Below are 7,244 nucleotides of genomic sequence, written 5' to 3'. Positions count from 1 at the left end.
GAGCTTCTGATTCAGTAGGTTTGGGAGGGTGAGGCCCGTAAAGTTGTATTATCAAGTTCTCAGGTAACGCTATGCTATTGGTCTGTGGACCACACTTTGAGAATGATTGGACTAGGCATATATGTAAATGTGTGTGTGTGTTTCTTTCTTTCTTTCTCTCTCTCTCTGTGTGTGCATGTGTGTGTATGTGTGTGTATCTAATCAGGTGAATTCTAATCTCAAAACTCATGGTATAGAAAACACCAATAAGGTTGCTTAAGTTCTAAGATACAGAGATTTTAACATAATAAGAGTTGCTAAACATCAAGATGATTTATATAGAAAAGAGACCTGTGGACAAATATCAACTTATTGGTGACTTTTCATTAAAAACTTGTTCTTATAAAGCCTTTTACAGCATTTTTTGAAAACTTTTTTTTTTTTTTTACTGTATATATTGTTCTTCTTTTCTCCATAGATAGCTTAGTTGATAATCAGTGTCTCATCATTTGATAAGACCAATGGAAAATTTGAATAGTAGCCAGGTGTTTTCAAATTGCTTGAAGAGAATCTTATAAATTAGTAGTTCAGAGGCAATTCTGCAATTGTTTCAATACATGGAATTGCAATAGTGCTGTAAGTACTGATTCTTTTACATGACCATGTATAAACCAAGGAGTATTCTGTATTTTTCAATATCAATAAAGAGACCAATTTTTTAGATGAACTATTTAAATGCTTTTCCTTTGGTCCCTTATATTTTCCTTCCTTTCCTAGAGGCACTCACTCCTCAGGCCTCTCACACCCCATGCCTTCATCCCCTCTCAGTTCCTCCAGGATGAGGACTGTCTCCCATTGTAGTGATGAGCCACTTCATCCCCTCTCAGTTCCTCCAGGATAAGGACTGTCTCCCATTAGTGATGAGCCAGGAAAACATCTGAATGCATGCTGTCACCAAAATAAACAACCTTGGGCTCAGGTTTGCCAGTCATTTTCTTCAGAACTTTATAAAGGTGGATAGCATTCCCTTGGGGTAGCAGCCAGGTGTACAGAGATGGCAGTGCCTGCTGCTCTTCATTATTCTTGAGTCTCTGGAAAGGCCTCTGACGTAGTAAATGAAAGAAGAAAACAAGCTTCAACACATTTGTAATCACAATGTCAAAAAGGGTTTCAAAATCATTCCCAATGACATCTTCACAGAGAAATCTATCATAATCACTGTGAGAACGGGTAATTAACATAATCGTTTTCCCAGCATTCTTTAGCTGTTGAAGCCATTTTTCTAACAGATTCAGGACAACCGTGTAAATATCTGCCTGGATCTTTTTATTTCTGGAAAATATGTACTACAGTTTTCCTTAAAAGCTGACATTTTGTAATTGTGTTGAATACCAGCAAATATATCCTTCCAAAAATAAAAGGGTTTTTGATCACTGTTTGGTTTTGTTAAATAGTCCACCACTCTGCCACTTCAAAAAGTTACTGGAAGGTCAAAGTAGTTATCATAAAACAGTACTCTCCTGAGTGGCAAGCCTTTCCAGTGTCCAACAAGAACTGCTTCCATTCCTTCTTGTCATATGCCTTTGCCAGCACCTTTGGAGTCAGCATATTGGTGTCATGGCTTTCAATGAGAAGAGTGCCATTATCTGCAAATTTAATGAAATTCTCGTCTTCTAAATCCAGTGCCAAACCTTTGAAAAGGAAAGATCAATCCTCTAGGGTCACCTTGAGCATTTCCTTATCATACCTTGTCTCCTAAACTAGAAACTGGGCAAAGCTATTGTAAATGAGCAGGGTACTTTGGAGCAGGTTGTAGTGACACAGACTGTAGTCTGAGTTTTAGCTGGCAGAGTCACTGGTGACTGGGAAAAACAGCTGAACCATGGCTGTGCGGGGAGAAATGGGGAGTGTCTCAACCTGGCAGGGTGTGAGGAGCAAACAGGTGGGACACTGCCAATCAATCCTACGATTTTTGTCCTTCGTTCTGTTAAAATGATGTATCACATTAATTGATTTGTGCATATTGAAACATCCTTGCATCACATAGATAAATCCCACTTGGTCATGATGAATGATCTTTGTAATGTATTTTTGAATTTGGTTTCCCAATATTTTCTTTAAGATTTTTGCTTCGTTATTTGTCAGAGATATTAGCCTGTAGTTTTCTTTTATTCACATGTCTTTGTCTGGTTTTGTTATAAGGGCAACACTACGTTCATAGATGAGTTTGGAAATATTCTCTCCTCCTCTATTTTTCAGAATAGTTCAAGCAAAATTGCTATTTATTCTTTAAATGTTTGATAGAATTCAGCATTGAAGCCATTGGGTCCCAGATTTTTTTTTAACTTTTATTTATTTATTTATTTATTTATTTATTTATTTATTACTGGGAGACTTTTTAGCATGGATTCAATCTCATTACTTGTTATTGGTCTGTTCAGGTTTTGGATTTCTTTCTGATTCAGTCTTGGTAGTGTGTATGGGTCTAAGAAGTTGTCCATTTTTCTAGATTTTCCAATTTATGGGCACATAGTTGCTTATAGTAGCCATTAATGATCCTTTGAATTTCTTCAGTACCAGTTGTAATATCTTCTTTTTCATTTCTGATTTTACTTATTTGTATCCTCTCTCAGTCTGAGTAAAGGGTTGTCAATTTTGTTTAAATTTCAAACAAGCAACTTCTTGTTTTGTTGATCTCTTGTATTGTTATTTTTAATTTCAATTTTATTTCTCCACTTCTTATTTCTTTTGCACTACTAATTTTGGGTTTGATTTGCTCTTGCTTTTCTAGTTCTTTAACATACATCACTACATTTTTTATTTGAAGCTTTCCTTCATGTCTGATGTAGGCACTTATATCTATAAACTTACCTCTTAGTACTGCTTTTGCTGTATATCATAGGTGTTGGTGTGTTTTCTTTCCATTATCATCTGTATCAATAATTTTTAAAAGTTTTTTTCTGAATTTTTTTATTGACCCCCTGGTCATTCCAGGAGCATATTGTTCAATTTCCATGTATTTGTATAATTTCCAAAATTTCTCTTCTAATTGATTTTTGGTTCTATTCCAATGTGGTCAGAGAAGATGCTTGATATTATTTCAATATTTTGAATGTTTTCACACTTGTTTTATGACGTAACATATGGTCTATCCTTAAGAATAATCCATGCACTGAGAAAAATAATGTGTATTCTGCATTAATTGGATGAAATGTTCTGTAAATATCTATTGATTTATTTGATCTATAATGACGATTAAATCCCATGTTTTCCTGTTGATTTTGTCAGGATGATCTGTCTATTGGTGAAAGTGGGGTGTTGAAGTGTCTAGCTATTGAAGACCCCAGAGATTGGAGTTCATCTCTCCCTTTAGCTCTAGTAATATTTTTTGTGTATATTTGTGTGTTCCAATATCAGGTACACATATATTTAAAATTGTTATATATTCTTGCTGCATTGACATCTTTATCATTATATAGTGTCCTTCTTTATTTCTTTTTGTAGTTTTAGTCTTGAAATCTATTTTGTCTGATATAAGTTTAGCTACTACAGCCCTTTTTTGGTTTCCAATGACATGGAATATCTATTTCAATTTTTTAAATTTTCAATCTCTGTGTTTTTTTTTTTTTATAGGTGAAGTATGTTTCTTGTAGGCAATAAATCAGTGGGTGTTGCTTATTTATCTATTCAGCAATTCTGTGTTCATTTGCATTCAGTGATATTATTGAAAAGTAAGAACTTACCCTGCCATTTTATTCTTTGCTTTCTGCTTGTTTTGTGGTCTTCTCTTTCTTTTTTATTTCTTTCCTGCCTTTCTTTTAGTGAGGTGATTTTCTCTGGTGATTATGATTTAATTTCTTCCTTTTTATTTTTGATGTATTTATTGTATTTTCTTGGTTTGATGTTATCAGGAGCCTTGCTATTAATATCTTATAAGCTATTATTTTAAGGTGAAAATAACCTAACACTTTTTGCATGAATAAACCACAAACAAACAAAAATAAAATTAATAAACACTCTATGCCTTAACTTCATCCTGTCACTTTGTAACTTTTTGTTGTTGCAATTTGTATCTCATTGTGCTACTGTGTCTTGAAAAGTTGTTGAAGTTACTATTTTTTATTGGTTCATTATTTAGTCTTTCTACTTAACAGTAGTTTACACACCACACTTATGGTGTTATATTTTGTGTTTTTCTGTGTACCTTCTATTACCAGTGATCTTTTTACCTTCAAATGATTTCTTATTGCTCATTAACATTCTTTTCTTCCTGAATTATGTACTCCATTTAGTATTACTTGTAGGACATATCTTGTGTTGATAAAAATGCCTCAGTTTTGTTTGTCTGGGGAAGTCTTTATTTCTCTTTAATGTTTGAAGGATAATTTCACTAGATATACTACTCTAGGGTGAAAGATTTTCCTTCAGCATTTTTAATATTTCATGCTACTCTCTCATAGCCTGTAAGGTTTCTACTAAAAAGATCTGCTGCCAGACATATTGATGCACCATTGTGTGTGTGTGTGTGTGTGTGTGTGTGTTTCTCATGCTTCTTTTAGAATCCTTTATCTATACTTGACCTTTGGGAGTTGTGTTATTACATGCCTTGAGGAAGTCTTCTTTAGGTTAAATCTGCATGGTGTTCCATAACCTTTTTGTACTTGAATATTACTACATTTCTCTAGGTTTGGAAAGGTCTCTGCTTTTATCATTTTGAATAAACTTTCTACTTCTATCTCTTTCTGTGCCTCACTTTCAAAGCCAATAACTCAGATATTTGCCCTTTTGAGGATCTTTTCCAGATCTCCCTGGTGTGCCTCACTGTTTTTTATTCTTTTTTTTTTTTTTTGTCTCCTCTGACTGTGTATTATCAAATCGCCTGTCTTCGTGCTCACTAATTCTTCTCTTGACAATTTTGCTATTAGAAGCCTCTGATGGACCTTAGAAATAACATTATGCATATACAACCATCAGGTCTTTGAGAAACCTGACAAAAAAAGCAATGGGGGAAAAATTCTTTATTTAATTAATGGTGCTGGGAAAACTGGCTAGCCATATGCAGAAAACTGAAACTGGACCCTTTCCTTACACCTTATACAAAAATTAGCCCAAGATGGATTAAAGACTTAAATGTAAAACCCAAAACCACAAAATCCCTAGAAGAAAACCTGGGCAATACCATTCAGGACATCGGCATGGGCAAAGACTTTATGACTAAAACACCAAAAGCAATGGCAACAAAAGCCAAAATTGACAAATGTGATCTAATGAAACTAAAGAGTTTCTGCACAGCAAAAGAAGCTATCATCAGAATAAACAGGCAACCTACAAATTGGGAGAAAATTTTTGCAAGCTACCCATCTGACAAAGGGCTAATATCCGGAATCTACAAGAAACTTGAACAAATTTACAAGAAAAAAACAACCCCATCAAAAAGCGGACGAAGGATGTGAATGGACTCTTCTCAAAAGAAGACATTTATGCGGTCAACAAACATATGAAAAATAGCTCATAATCACTGGTCATTAGAAAAATGCAAATCAAAACCACAATGAGATACCATGTCACGCCAGTTAGAATGGCAATCATTAACAAGTTAGGAAGGATGGGTGTGGTGGCTCATGCCTGTAATCCCAGAACTTTGGGAGTCCAAGGTGGGTGGATCACAAGGTCAAGAAATCGAGACCATCCTGGCCAACATGGTGAAACTCTGTCTCTACTAAAAATACAAAAATTAGCTGGGCGTGGTTGTACATGTCAGAAGTTCCAGCTACTCGGGAGGCTAAGGGAGGAGAATCACTTGTACCCAGGAGGTGGAGGTTGCAGTGAGCTGAGATCACACCACTGCACTCCAGCAGGGCAACAGAGTGAGACTCTGTCCCCCCCCCAAAAAAAATCGGGAAACAACAGATGCTGGTGAGGCTGTGGAGAAATAGGAACGCTTTTACACTGATGGTGGGAAAGTAAATTAGTTCAACTATTGTGGAAGACAGTGTGGTGATTCCTCAAAGATCTAGAATCAGAAATACCATTTGGCCCAGCAATCCTGTTACTGGATCTATATCCAAAGGATTATAAATCATTCCACCATAAAGACACATGCATACCTATGTTTACTGCCATACTATTTACAATAGCAAAGACTTATAACCAACCCAAATGCCCATCAATGATAGACTGGATAAAGAAAATGTGGCATATAAACACCATGGAATACTATGAAGTCATAAAAAAGAATGAGTTCAAACCTTTGCATGGACATGGATGAAGCTGGAAACCATTATTCTCAGCAAACTAACACAGGAACAGAAAACCAAACACCGCATGTTCTCACTCATAAGTGGGAGTTGAACAATGAGAACACATGGACACAGGGAGGGGAGCATCACACACCGGGGCCTGTCAGGGGGTGGGAGGCAAGGAGAGGGAGAGCATTAGGACAAATACCTAATGCATGTGGGGCTTAAAACCTAAATGATGGGTAGATAGGTGAAGCAAACCACCATGGCACATGTATACCTATGTAACAACTCTGCACGTACTGCACATGTATCCCAGAACTTAAAGTAAAATATTTTTAAAAAGACTCTGATGCATCCTGCAGTATGCCAACTGCATTTTTTAACTCCAGAATTTCTGCTTGACTCTTCTTAATTATTTCAATCTCTTTGTTAAATTTATCTGAAAAACATTTTTGTTTCCTCAAGACAGCTACTTTGAATGCTCTGTCTGAAATTTCACGTATCTATGTTTCCTCAGAATTTATCCCTGGTGCCTTATTTAGTTCACTTTTTGAGGTTATGTTTCCCTGGATTGTTTTGGATATATGTATTTATTGTAATCTTCATAGTCTGGGCTTGTTTGTACCTGTCCTTCTTGTGAATGCTCTCCAGATATTCAAAGAACCTTGAATGTTGTATTCTGGGCTGTATCTGTTTTTATGGGGAGCCCAAACCTAGTAATGCTGTTGTTCTTACAGACCCATAGAGGTAGAAGGTCTGGAAGAATTCTCTGAATAACAAGGCAGAGACTCTTGTTCTTTTCTCTTACTTTCTCCAATACAAAGAGAGTCTTTCTCTCTCTTTTCTGAGCCACCTGGAGATGGAGATGAAGTGACACAAGCACCCCTGTTGTCACCACTCACAGGACTGTGCTAGGTCGGACGTGAAATCAGCAAAGCACTGAGTCTCGCCCAACCACTTCCTTGGTACCACCTAAGTTTAGTCAAAGCACTGAGGCTCTAGAATCAACAGGTGCAAAAGCCA

The 7,244-nt window shown here is 36.2% G+C and overlaps 1 pseudogene; it reads right to left on the bottom strand.

Annotated features, from left to right (window-relative positions):
- Positions 1-462: 462 nt before the first annotated feature.
- Positions 463-7,244, bottom strand: part of LOC111536550 — a 28,561-nt pseudogene continuing 21,779 nt past the window's right edge.

The sequence above is a fragment of the Piliocolobus tephrosceles genome, chromosome 12, assembly GCF_002776525.5.
Source record: "Piliocolobus tephrosceles isolate RC106 chromosome 12, ASM277652v3, whole genome shotgun sequence".
In the NCBI taxonomy this organism is placed as follows: Eukaryota; Metazoa; Chordata; class Mammalia; order Primates; family Cercopithecidae; genus Piliocolobus; species Piliocolobus tephrosceles.
The sequence above is the reverse complement of the archived record's forward strand: the minus strand, read 5'-3'. Positions and strand labels throughout refer to the sequence as shown.